The 13,462-nt window shown below is 59.4% G+C and overlaps 1 protein-coding gene across 2 annotated transcripts in view; it reads right to left on the bottom strand.

The window, feature by feature from the left end:
- RAI1 (retinoic acid induced 1) overlaps positions 1 to 3,433 on the bottom strand; it is a 108,300-nt gene extending 104,867 nt beyond the window's left edge. For both annotated transcript variants that reach the window (XM_082603750.1, XM_082603752.1), the window contains exon 1: positions 3,032 to 3,433. The gene's annotated coding sequence lies outside the window, so the exon portion shown is untranslated. The remainder of the gene's footprint in view (positions 1 to 3,031) is intronic.
- Between the last annotated feature and the right edge of the window lie 10,029 nt (positions 3,434 to 13,462).

Here is a 13,462-nt window from a genome sequence, read left to right as displayed (position 1 = left end):
CTGCCAGTGCTTCCATGCGGGGCCCTGCTTCCTGCTAAGACCTGGCACGAGCTCCCACTTGTCCCCTTGGGTACCATCTGGTTCCCACCCCTAGGCTGTGACCTTGGACGCAGGTGCATTAAGCACAGAACTTTGAAACGGTGGGCCCTTGGAAAATAGCTGGTGGGCCAGTAAGCCCAGGTGCCTCTCCCGAAGGAAAGCTGCCCCGCGTACAGGGCCCCGCCTGGTCCTGCCTGCGGAGCCACACGTCGCTGGGGGGATATCCATGCCCAGCCACAGGCGCTATTAAAGCAATGAAGTGTAAACGTGGACGGCCATGGGAAGACAGTGGTGATAATAATGGTGACAGTGGCAGCTAACATTTATTGGGACAAGTACTGTTCTCAGCTTCACAGGTTGACGTGGACTAGCTCACTTATGAAAGCTTCACCACAGCCCTGTGAGGCTGGTACTGTTATTACCCCCGTTGCACAGATGGGGACACAGGCACAGAGAGGTGAACTCATTCAGGACGTGGTGGAGCCAGGAGTCACCCAAAGCCTTGCCCTAGAGCAGCCCCCCTGTGACCCCACCAAGACAACAGGAAGGAAGAGGGAGCTGACCACTAAGTGCCTGAGGGGCGGTCTCGTTTGGGGTAAGAGAAAACTATGTATTTGTGTATACGATACATGTATGCATAGGAGAACAGCAAACCATATTCAAGGTGTTAACTGGGGTTACCTGGGGGGCACTTTTACTCTGTGTACTTCTGGGTTATTTGCATTGTTCACAAATGAAAACAAATCCGTATCTTACTTGAGTAATTCAAAAAGAAGAAATTGAGAGAAACTGTCAGGGCCTCAATTAATGTTTGTTGAATGAATAGAAGATAGACTCATTTTCTAGGCCTGTTTTTTCAAACTCTGGGTAGGACCCATTAGTGGATCGCGAAATCAATTTAGTGGGTCACAGAAAGCAATTAAAAAAAACCCCAAAAACAAATAGACTAGGACAGAAAGTATCAGACCAGGGTACATAACAGAGTAAAGAGCTATTTCACCAAACTTTTTTTTCCAGTTACACACAGTGGGCGTGAATGGAATTGTGACCTAAAATGCATTTCTTACTATAGGTCACAGCTGAGGGTCTGGAAGCCACAGTCCAGACTAAAGAGTCTAAGGAGGAATAAGCAGGGTCCCTGCCTGCAGGGGCCTCCTGGTCCACAGGGAGAGAAAGACCGTTGCGGAGCGGGTGGCCCCCCCTCTGTTTAGGAAGCTACCGAAGCTTCTGGCTGTTGGGAAAGGTCACACTCAGCCCACTCCACACTCGGCTTCTGGGGCCTGGATCACCCCCTGGACACATTCTCCTTCTTTCCAAGCCTCTTGCCTGTGAGAGCCTTTGCCACAGTTTTGGAGCTGAGCCTCCCCCAAACCAGAATGTCTGTGTCCACTTCTCTGTGTTACCCAGGCCACTTTTCCTAAGGACTCCCTTCTGGACACTCCTGAGGCCCTTACTGTCAAGGGGGAGGGGTGGGAAACTAGAAGATTCCTTTCTAGCTTCCAGATCCTGAGGCCACGTCCCAGGGAAGCCTCTGGAAATGCAGCTGTGTGGTCAGTCGGGAGGGGCCTCCACTGAGTCTGCAGCGAGGGCTGCCCCCACCCAGGGTGCGCCTGACCCCAGGCAGAGCCAGGTCTGAATGGAGGATGCGGTGTGGGGAGAGAGACAGAGCCCCCAGCCTGGGGCTCCCACGGCGCTGGCGCCTCCACATCAGAACTCGCCTAACCCACCCCGCCTCCCCTCCCTGGGCAGCAGACAACTAAAAAAAGATAAAATAAAAAGAAGTAATTCCCCTGCTCTGACGTCAGCGCGAGGTCTTAACAGCCCAACAGCGGCATGAAACCGGATTGCAACCAGATGTAATGCCCTTGAATCCTCAACACGCCGCTGCGTTGGAAGACAAATGGAGGGGGGGCCACTCTGGGTGGAGGGAACCGTGAGGGTCCCGCATGGGTCCCGGATCGGAGCCTGCGGAAACCCTGGGAAGCCCGGGGCCCGGGTCGCCATTCAGGCGCGCTGCCTCCCCTCCCCCAGCCCCCCAGTAGCGCATTGTTACTCTCGGCAGCCGTCTCCATTCAGGCCCTGAGCCCCAGCGCCGCGCCCGTCGGGGGCTCCCCGAACCAGGGCACAGCTCGGGTCGCACTCCGGCCCCTGGCGTGGATTTGAGGCCGACCCAGAGCCCAAGAAGGGAAACAGCTCGCTGGGAAAACGGGCGCCCCAGGAAGCTGGGGCCGCCGCGGCCTCGGGCCTGTCTGGTGTTTCGCTTCCCCTCCGCCCCTCTCCGGCCGCCCCCGGCGACCAAGGCTCCAAATGTCAACCCCGCGTCCTGCAACCACCGCCCCCCGCTGCGCTCGGCGACACTGCCTTGCGCCTGGTCCCCGCGTCCTCCTCCCGGGTCCCCTGCCTCTCAAGCGCGGAGGTGCGGGGCCAGGGACACGGCCGGTGCGCAGCCGTCCGTCCGGGAACACCGGACTCGCGTGGCCGGAGCCCCCACCGTGACGTCACCCCGAAAGGCCCGCGCGCCCCGGGCCTGCCCGCGTCGGAGCTCCCCGGCCTCCGGGGCCGCTTCCTGCCGGGTCGCGCGGCCTGCGCACAGGCCCGGGCGCCGCCGCCCGCGAGGGGGCACCGCCGCGGGCTCCGCTGAGAGCCCCGCGCGCCACCCCTCCCCACCACAGCCCTCGCCGTCCCTCGAGGCCCTGGCTCCCACGCCGTGGCCCCACCAGGCCCCGAGTCCCCCCGGATAAGTCGGCTCCCCGCCCCCCACCCGGACGCACTCACAAAGCTCGCCTCCGGCGCCGCGCGAAAGCCCCGGTCCCCACCCGCACTCGGCTGACCCCCGGCGCCACCGCGCGCACAGCCCCCGCACCCGCGACCCTCGCTCCTCGCGCCCGCACCCCGCAGCTCCCCGGACGGCCATCCGGTGACCTCGCGCCCCCCGCACACAAAGCACTTCCCCGCGGCCCCCCGCGCCTCCGCCCCGGCGCTCGGTGCTCACCTCAGCGCGCGCTCACTCGGGGGCCCGGGGTCTGGCGCTGCGACTTCGCTGCCCGGAGACCCGGGAGGCCATGGGGGTCGGCGCGCGGCGGCCCGGCCGGCCAGCAGCCAGGCAGGAACGAGGGTGGGCCTCGGCGCCCCCTCCTCGAGCCGGCGCTCGGGCGGCGGGTTGGGCGGCCTGCTCGGCGCGCTCTCGCTCCGGCCGCGCCTCGCTCCGCACCTCGCCTTCCGAGCGCAGCCGCGGGCAGGGGCGGCGCCCGGGGCGCGGGGACCGGGCCCTGGCTGCGCACCGCCGGGCCTGCTGGCGTCGCAGGGCCGCGGGGAAATGCGGTCCCCTCCGCGCAGGAAGAGTCGGCGGCGGGTGGCGCGCGGGGGGAGAAGGCGGCGAGAGCGCGAGGAGAAAAGTTCCCGGCCGCCTGGCTGCGCTCGCTCGCCGCCCGGGAGCCAGGTGGGCCGCGCGCCCCGACAGCACCCCCTGGCGGCCCTCACCCGCCGCGGGCCTGGGGGGAGGGGGCTTGGCGGGGGGACTCCGGGGGGGCCCTCAAGGACTCTCGGGCCGGGGTCGGGGTCGGGGCCGGAACCTCGGGCGGAGGACGTGGACCGGCACCGGTCTTCAGATGCTCCCAGGCTCTGGCCGGGTCGCTCGGCCAGGCTCCCGCCCTCACCCACCACAGCCCTCCTGTGACCTCCCCTTCACAGTCTGGGAAATGTTCCGACCTCTAAGCTCAGTAGGCCACTGAGCATGGATTTCTTCACTTACTGGCACCTCGCTGGACGCAGAATCAGCAGAGACAAGTGGTCCTGTCGTCATGGGGCTGGCACCCTGATGGGCAGAGACAGACAGCAAACAAATGCTTCCACACGTGAGGAAGATCGTTCCAGGGAGTAATGAGCGCTAGTCATTAGTGAAGTGAAGAACAGGGGCTACTTAGCCGCGTGTGAGCAGGGAACTGACCGTTCCTGGCAGGGGGAGGAGCAAGTGCAAAAGCCCTGGGGCAGGAGAGAGCAGGGGGACAGGCAGAGCCGTAGGGAGGACCCGGGTCTTCAGGGCTACCAGGGCCTGGTGGGGACCTTGGATGCAATTCTAGTGCCATCGGCAGGGCTTGGGCAGAGGAATGCTGAATTAATGGGTGAGTGAACCTATTATGAGCTTACAGACTCCCTGACTTCCTGCCCCAAAGCCTCGACTCGCCACAGCTGAGGCAGAAGGCCTCCTGCTCCCACCCAGCCTCTGGGGTCTGTTGGTCCCACGGGCAGGGGAGGGTTGTCAAGGAGTCGGGGTCCCGGGAACTAAAGCCTCCTCACCTGCAGGTAAGGCCAGGTGGTGGCTACGGTGCTCTTACTCTGTGACAGAGGACTGTCCCCCTGTCTACACGTCCTCTCATCTGATCCTGACACCCACGGCCCCCCAGCCCCCAGGAGGCAAGCCCACCACTTTTGTTCACGAGGAAACTGAGGCACAGAGCAGTGAAGTCATCGGTCCAGTGTCTCAAGCTAAGGTGACAAGCAAGACCCAAGACCTGCACCCAACTCAGCCACCACCCCCAAGGGCGAGCTTGAGAGCCGGGCAGAAGTGAGATAAGAAGGTGCACAGCGTGGCTTTAAGCACAGGTTCTGGGGGAGACAGACCTCGTCTCTAAGTCTGGCTTCTCTGGGCCCAGCTGGGAGGCTTTGGAAAAACCAGTTGACGTGCTGAGTCGCGGTTTCCTCATCTGTAAAATGGGGGTAAGAGTAGCACCTACTTCCCAGGGTTCCTGAGGACTAAAGGAGGTGGGAGTGTGGAGCGTGGAGCCCGGAGCCTAGAGGCCGTGAACACTGTTAGTGCTTTAGGTCACAAGCTAGAGGAGGGGGAAAGGGGCTTCCATACATCCAGGGGCTTCTACCCCCTGCTGTGTCCAGCCTCCTGCCCTCCCTGCCCTCCCCTGCTCTGGGAACAACCCAGGGAAGGCCTGGCACCAGGGACCTCAGTGGGCGGTGAGAAGAGGGGGTGTCCCGGGGGGAGGAGGAGATGGCGTGGTCTAGGCACTAACCACTGCCATTCTGAGGGCTCGTGCACCAGATGCTTTCCGTGGGTGTGAGTTTCCTAGGGCTGCTGCGACAAATGACCACACATATAGTGGCTTAAAACAACCCAACTTTATTCTCTACAGATCTGGAGGGCAGATGTCCGAAATCAGCATCAACAGGAGAGTCCGTTCCCTGCCTTTTCTAGCTTCTGGAGGCCACGTGCATGTCATGGCTCGTGCCCCCTTGGTGACCTCCAGGAACCAGAAAAGGCAGGAAATAATTGCTTCTGTTGTCACAGCTCCTGCTTCCTCCCTTGACCTTCTTGCCTCCTCTTATAAGACCCTTGCGATTCCATTCGGGCCACCTGGGTAATCCAGGAGACTCTCCCATCTCAAGACCCTAATTTAAGCACACCTACAAGGACCCTCCACCCCGTTTTTTTGCCACATAAGGGAACATTCACAGGATACGGGGATCGGGACCCAGATATCTTTGTGAGCCGTTATTCAGCCTCACACACTCCATGCATCCTCTCAGTGCTCCCTCATCACAACTCATTTTACAGATGAAAGAATTGAGGCTCAGAGAGGTCAGTCCCTCATCCAAGGTCACACAGCAGGTGAGCTTATTCGCCTCTCCCATGCATATTAATTGAGTGCCCACCATGGGTCAGACACTGGGTTAGGTTCTGGGTTGCCATGTTAGAGCTACCTGTGAAAAACGTGCTGTGGAGCCCAGGCACGAAGTGTCGTGACCTGGTCCTGTTGAGGAATTCGGGGAAGGCTTCCTGGAGGAGGTGACCTGTGAGCTGAGCTCTGGAGGGTGATCCTTAGGCCTCTTCAGAAGGCTGGGTAGCCCAATTTAGGGAGAGGAGCCTTCTGAGCAGGAGAGTGCTCAGTCTGCTGTGGGCACCATCAGGGGTCGGTCAGCAGAGCCAGCCCCCGGGAGATTTCTGCTGAGAAGCTACTTGTCACCTTTCGTGGGATGCGGTGGGAGGTAAGGTGGGAGTGGGCCCGCTGCCCAACACAGACACCCAGTAAAGACAGTCTTGCTACAAAGATGTCGAACTTGCAGCCTCGAGGTGGGGTCCAGGCTGCGGGCTTGTTTTGACTGGAGAGAAAAGTGTCTAAAGATTTTGGAGTTGAAATACCTTTAAGGAATCTAAATTCTTGCGGCCCTACCACTACCCACACCCACATTTAAATCACCGACTGCCCCCAAAGGCACTGGATTTGAGATATCCTCCCCCCTCCCCAGGAGTCTTAAGACTCAGTTTTGCATCTGTGCCTTGGCCTGGAACTCCCCCTCAGTTTTCTCCTAGGCCAAAAGGAGACAATGACTCCTGGCTGAGGGAGAGAGGTCCCCGGGGCTGGAAGACAGGGAAAGGGGATCCACCTCCGGACAGACTCCTGTACCCTGAGGGACTGGCTTACTGGTGGCTCGCCTCTGTGGGGACGTCCCCAGTTCAGGAGCCCCCCCTTTGTCACATGGAAGACCAAGCACAGGGAGGGGAAGCACCTGGAGTGGGGCATGCGGAGTGGGCTGCAGGTGTGTCTGAGGGCCCAGCTTGAGCTCCGGGCAGCCAGCCTGCCTACCTGAGGAAGCTACATTAGGGAGGGATAAAGTCCTATCTTGTCTCAGCTGTTGTGGATCTCTGTGACAGAAAACCTTTGTCCCAGCTCACATACCTGTCTCTTGGTGGTTGATTTGTCTCTTGATCTCCTGGGGGAACATTCCTTCCCTCTCTCTGCCCATGTGGTTCAGCCTGGGCTGACACTACCTCCGGTACACAGAGATGTTCATAGGATTCAGGTTTAACCAATCAAAGTGCCCCATTTCCCTGGCTACAGTGGCTGGTTCAGGGATGGCCACATGACCAAAGGCCGCTGGCAGTTTTGCAGGAAGCATTGAGCTTTGCTGGAACCTCCAGGGGGTGTTAAGCTCATTGGCTGTGGGCCTGAGAATAAAGCCAGTATGTAGGAGAGCAGTGTCAAAACACACGTAGAGACACCAGCTGGGCACCTGGATCCAGCTACACCTGAAGCTCAATTACACACAAGCCAATAAGTTTACCTGTTTACCTAAACCAGCCTAAGTTTGTTTTCTGTCGCTTGTCTCAAAGAGAACTAAGGCTGCTTTACCTGGAGAAGAAAAATGAGGGTGAGGAGGGCAGGGGACTGACTTCTTCAAAGATCTGAAGGGCTGCCCTGGCCTTGTGTACTCACATGCAGGTTGTGGGTTTCCAGTGAGTGGAAAGACCTGGAGCAGCATTTTGACTCTTTATGAGGCAGAACTTTCCCACAATAAGAACTGTTCAGAGGAGACCATGCACTGCCTCAGGACAGAGGAAGTTCCCTCCTTGGGGCTGTGCAAACAGGCAGGATGTGGTGGAGGGGACTCAGGCTGGCTGCAAGGACAGCGGTCCTGTCATCAGATGGATATGAGCTGGGACCTCAGACCAGCTTTAGTGGACAGCTGGGGATCATCAGTGACTCCCAATGTTTAATTCTAAAATATTTAAGATAGTCAAGAAGGTACAAGAAATATTCAATGATCACCCCTGCATCCACCATTGTCAGCTAGAGAAAACCTCATCGATACAGCTGAGCTCCTGGTCATAGACCCCCTCCAACTTTAAGCTGTTACTACGTGTGCACCATCCTAAGGGTTGTGCAGGTCACAGGTCTTTCTTAAACAGAGGTTTGAATTGCCATACTTTCAGGCTGTACAGATTTTCTTCTTATTACCAGTGGTGAAAATAAAGCACTTAGGTACTAATAAAACATGAATATTTTTCTTCCTTCCTTCCTCCCTTCCTCTCTCCCTCCCTCCCTCCATCCCTTCCTTCTTTCTTTCCTTCTTTCTTGTAATAAAAACCTATTACAGAAGCAGTCCCCAAACCATTTCTTACCTAGTTTATATGAAAGCTATTCCGCCCCTCCCCTCCCAGCCCCTACGCCCCACCCCCTCACCCCCCTGCTCTGTGTCTGGGCTCAGTCTCCCCTCTGCACACCATGGACGATCGCAATTCCAGGGCTGTGAGGATTGAGGCTGAGATGAGGCACATCCAGCCCTAGGCACGTCCCCTGGCGTGTGTGTGGTGAGGACCAGGTTCTGGCGCTAGTTAGGAGGATGGTTGTCCAGGCGAAGTGCCCCAAGCTCTCCGGCGCCTCCCCTGCTCACCCGCCTAGTCCAGGCTGTCCTGAAATCCTGTTAGTTCTACGCTCTGCGCCCTCCTTGGTCGTGGCCTCTGTAACTTGTCTCCTCGCCCTGTTTCAACACCCCCATCCACCCTTTTCACGGTGGCCCTGTTCTGTTCCGCGGTATCCCTCCCTGGCCAGCGCTCCCCCCACACACACCCCAGGGCTGGCCTGGCCCGTGCACATCCTTCCGGCTCTTCCCTGCAGGATGCCTTACAGGTCCCTCAGTTGCTTCAGCTCCTATCTTCTGTGTCTCTGCCTGAGACACCCTTCCCTCTTTGCCCCATCTGGCAGCTCTCTCTACACCTTTCCAGGCTCAAATGAAGAGTGGGCTCCTCGGACTTCCCTGGTGGCGCAGTGGTTAAGAATCCGCCTGCCAATGCAGGGGACACAGGGATCGATCCCTGGTCCGGGAAGATCCCACACGCCGCAGAGCAACTAAGCCCGTGCGCCACAGCTACTGAGCCTGCGCTCTAGATCCTGTGAGCCACAACTAATGAAGTCCACGTGCCGCAGCTACTGAAGCCCACACGCCTAGAGCCCGTGCTCTGCAACAAGAGAAGCCACCGCCATGAGAAGCCCGTGCACACCAGCGAAGAGTAGCCCCCGCTCAACGCAACTAGAGAAAGCCCGTGCGCAGCAACAAAGACCCAACGCAGCCATAAATAAATAAATAAATAAATAAATAAATAAATAAATAAATAAAAATCTTTAAAAAAAAAAAAAGCGTGGGCTCCTCCAGGAAGCCCTCTCAGACCTCCCCCGGTCACCTGAGGTCCTCCTGTCACATTCTCAGTGATCACTATTCTTTGCAAGTCTCTCTGGCTCCAGGTCGTGAGTTAGTTCCTTGAGGGCAGGAGTGCTGTCCTCTTTAGGGCAGACGAGTTTTTTGCACAGTCATTTTAAAAACAATACTTCTCAGTTTTCTAAGCTCTTTGCACTGTCAACTCAGGTCAGCCTCCCAAGAGCCCAGGGAGGGGGGACTGCATCAGCCCATTTTACAGATGTGGAGGCACCAAGGGGGCATCTCCCGTGGCTGCCATGACCACTGCCGCTGACCTACTGCTTTAAGACCACAGTCCTGGAGGTCAGGAGTCCAGCTCAGCATCCCTGCAGCTCCAGGCGACAGTGGTGTCTCGCCCTTTTCAGATTCCAGGGACCGCCTGCGCCCCTCAGCTCGTGGCCCCTTCCTTGCGTCTCTGCTTGCATCGTCACCTCTCCTCGTCTGTGTCGGTTCTCCCCTGCTTCTCTCCTGAAAGGACACTTGTGATGATATTTAAGGCCCACCCGCATAAGGCGGGACCATCCCTGCATCTCAGGATCTTTAATCACACCTGCAGAGTCCCTTCTGACACCTGAGGTCACACTCACAGGTTCTGGGGATTGGGGTGTGGATATCTCTGGGACCATTATTCAGCGGCCACAGAAGTGTCCCCAAGTGTCAGAGGTGAGACACTCCCAGTGGTCTGGCTCCAGTCTCTGTGCTATACGTAGTGCCTCCCATCCTGGAGGTTTGTGGCCTGGCTGACCACGTGGGGCAGGGCACTCGAGGCAGAACGCAACCCCAGCCTGCAGGCAGGAAGAAAATCCACACAGCTCTGTGGCGTGGAGGGAGAGTACAGGTTACGTGGGCCCCATGAGGCATCACTGTCCACAGCGGGCCACAAGGAGGCCGTGGCCAGGGAGCCTCGGTGGAGGGTGGGGCACAGCTGTCCCTCCCACCTCCTCCCACCCCCACAGCAGGGCCTGGACGATGGTCCTTCCAGAGAATGCACTGTTTAGAATGTGCCAGGCAGAGGGCCAGACGGTTTTTCCTCTCTCATTTAGACTCGACAACCATAATCTCTTGTGTACCCATTCTGCAGATGTGCAGATCGAGGCTTATCTACAGTGGCTGGCGTTTCTTGACCACAGCCAAGCCCTGTGCTCCCTGCCTTTACAGGTCCAGTCTCCCAGGGTGCCCATAGTGCCCTATAGGGAGGAACTGTTCCCCGTCTGATTGTACAGAGGGGAAACTGAGCTGAATGATCAGAGAATTGTCACAGACAGGGAGGACAGTGCCTGGCAGAGGGATGAGGCCCAAGCTGGCCTCCAGAGCTGCTTTGATGTGGAAGCAGAGGGCCCCAAGGTCACATTTGGGTGGGCTGAGGGGCCCCGAGGCCGCTCCCTCTCAGGCCCACAAAATGGCAATGCTGCAGCCACCAGGCAGCAGGGTGGGAGCTGTGGGGAGGGGACAAGGGGAGTGGGGGCACCAGGGGAGGGAATGGAGGAAGGGGAGGGGAGGGAGTGGGGAGGTCCAGGAGGGTCACCATAGTAACGGAGCCAGCTCTGCTCTCAGGCCCGGCTGCCCCTGGGGAAGGAGATAAAACGTTTTCTATCGATTTCTGTCTGGAAAGTCATCGGTGATAAGCTCCTCTGGCCAAGATGGGGCTGGAGGCCTGGCTTGTGGGAGCGTGCGTGGTGACTACACACTCCCGGGCTGCGGAGTCGGATTGGGAGGTGACCAAGCCAGCAGGGGCAGGCTGGGCAGGGAGCCACATCCTGGGCTTCAACCTCCCGCCTCGGTCTCCCCTTCCACTCGATGGAGCAGCTGCACCCGGGCTGCCTGCGTCCCTCCCGGCTGTGATGTGTCAGGGCTGAATGACAGGAGGAGGAGAGGGGCTGGGGCCCGGCGGGCGTGGTGGACCGCGTTGCTGTTCACCTGTACCGTCTCCACGGCTGTCCACCTGCATCTGTGGCTTCCTGTAGTCCACAGCCGGTAGGGTCTGCCTTGTGCCAGGTGCGGGACTGGGCAGGGAGCAACGGTGACCAAAGCAGACACAAATTCATGTCCTCGTGGAGCTGACATTCTGGGGGGTGGGGGGAGACAGACAAACACATAGATAAGTAAATACACAGGCTAGTTGTGAGAAACTGGCTCTGAATTACTTAAGTAGGAAGTCGTGGAGAGCTGGAGAGGGGTGCCTGCCCTGCCACGGGAACAGCAGGTACAAAGGCCCTGAGGCTGGAGTGAGGGGGACGGGAGGAGGCCTGTGGGCCAGAGATGGTCAGGACGGGCATGGGTGGCCACGGAGAGACCTCTGGCTATGACACTGAGTGAGGGGAACACCTGTCCAGTTGGGCAACCACAGGGACTGGCCAGGGTGTGGGCCATGGGTTGTGAAAGTTCTAATCCCAGATATATTCTGCAGGTAAAATTGACAGGGTCAGAAAGAGAGGAGTCCAGGGCACTTGGGGGCTTTGGCCTGAGCGACTGTCCTCGTGCTTGCCTTAGGCAAGGGGCCCGCTCTTTGTGAGGTCCGCAGGCCCAGGTGAGTGAGGGTGGGGTCGTGTGCCTGCACATGCGGCTGTGGGCATGTGCCCTCGGAGTCCAGGGCAGGGGTCTCACCCCTTCCGCCACCCCTCCTGCTTTCCCAGGTGGGGCACCAGCCCCAGCCAAGCAAATCCCTGCCCACCTCCTCTCTGCAGCCCCCAGGGCCTGGGGGCTGGGAGCTGGTGACAGGCAGAGGGAACGGGCCGGGAGGGGCCGTGACAGGCCCTCAAGAAACACTCGTGGGGTGAACGTGGGCACTGTGGATCCAATCCCCTCGGGGGTTGCTGGGGCCCCGAAAGGAGGAATCTGCCCCACGAGCCCTCACACCCCGGGCCCCTCCCTCCGGAAGTCAGGAAGCATCCATGGGTCCGTTCAGCTCTCAGACTTCCTCCACTCCCCTCCTCCTCCCCACTTCCTGCCCAGCCTCCAAGACCAGCTCAAAGCCTGGCTCGGGCAGCCTGAAGAGACACCAAGAGTGCGGGGCCTGGGTCAACAGAGGGGCCCACTGCTGCCACCTGTTGCCGTGTGTCCTGGGGCAGGTGTACCTTGCGTCCACCTCTCTGGGCCTGGAGCTGCGGCGCCTGTCCCGTGGGCTGGTCCTGCCAGTTTCTAACCTGTCAAGGGGGCTTCAGGAAGGTAGGAGGCGGCCCGGGTGCCCTCCCCATGCTCACTCCTCCCACCGCCACCCCCGGCCCCATTGCCCCCATGCCCTTCATTCTGGGGGTCCCCCCAGGCAGGGACCGCAGGCCCCTGAGGCCCCTGACGTTGGTACCACACAGGATCCGGGGTCTGTCGCTGTACCCGGCCCCCCTCGGTCATGCACTGGTCACTGCCAGAGCCAGCTTCAGGAGCAGGCACAGCTCAGACCCTGCGTGGCTCTCTGTGGCCCACTGAAAACGGCCCCCAAAGACACCCACGCCCCAACCCCTGGGACCTGGATGTCACTTATATAAACAGCAAAAGGAGTCTTTGAGGGCGTGATTGAGTTGAGGACCTTGAGGTGGGGAGATCGTCCTGGATCATCTACATGGCCCTAAATGCCACACAAGTGTCCTCTGAGAGAGGCTGAAGGGATGTGATCCGCCGGGGAGGAGGCCATGGGGCCACAGAGGCAGAGACGGGGGCGGGGCTACAGCCACGGGCCTAGGAAGCCACGGAAGCTGGTAGAGGAGGGAGTGTGCCCGACAGCACCTTGATTCGGCCCAGCGATACTAGTTCTGGACTTCCGGCCTCCAGAACCGAGAGAGAATAAATGTCCGTGCTTTAAGCCACCCCGTTTGTGGGGCTGTGTTACAGGGGCCACAGGAAGCGAATCCACTTACATTTTAAGACTTCTCGGCTACCACCCTGAGACCCCTCCCTGCCCACTGCTCACGCAGAGCTGGGAGGTGAGTGTGTAGGGTAGGGGGTGGTCACTCACTCCTGCAGACCCCCAGGGGCAGCTGGAGGGGAGGGAGGTGGCCGGGGCCCAGAGCTCCTGGACCCTGAGCTCAGGCCTGGGCTCCTGGGGATGCCTGACCTCTGCCCAGCTCCTGGGGCTCAGGGTGCAGCAGGGGTCACCCTGGAGAAGGTGGCAGGGCTCCTCCTGGCCTGGGACCAGAGGGCACAGGATGTCGTTACCCCCAGCCCTTGCTGGGAGCCCGGAAGGAGGAAGCCCACAGAGCAGGGCTGTATCCACACCTGCATGTGTGTGTGTGAGTGTGTGCATGCTGGGGTGTGGGGCACAGATGGGCAGCGCTCCCACACCGGTAGGGAGTAGGTGTGTGTACCTGGTACAGACCCAGCTGAAAATGCAGGTGTGCCACAAGCAGCCTGCTTCCTTCCTGTCTTTAGATCAGTTTAAATCCTGTGCTAAGCCCGCCTCCAGCTGGCTGCTGGGAAACTAGATCTCAGCCGTTACTGGAGCTCCTGT

Source organism: Mesoplodon mirus (assembly GCF_964341445.2).
Source record: "Mesoplodon mirus genome assembly, chromosome: 18".
Taxonomy (NCBI): domain Eukaryota; kingdom Metazoa; phylum Chordata; class Mammalia; order Artiodactyla; family Ziphiidae; genus Mesoplodon; species Mesoplodon mirus.
Note: the sequence above shows the minus strand (reverse complement) of the source record. Positions and strands in the feature narration are given on the sequence as shown.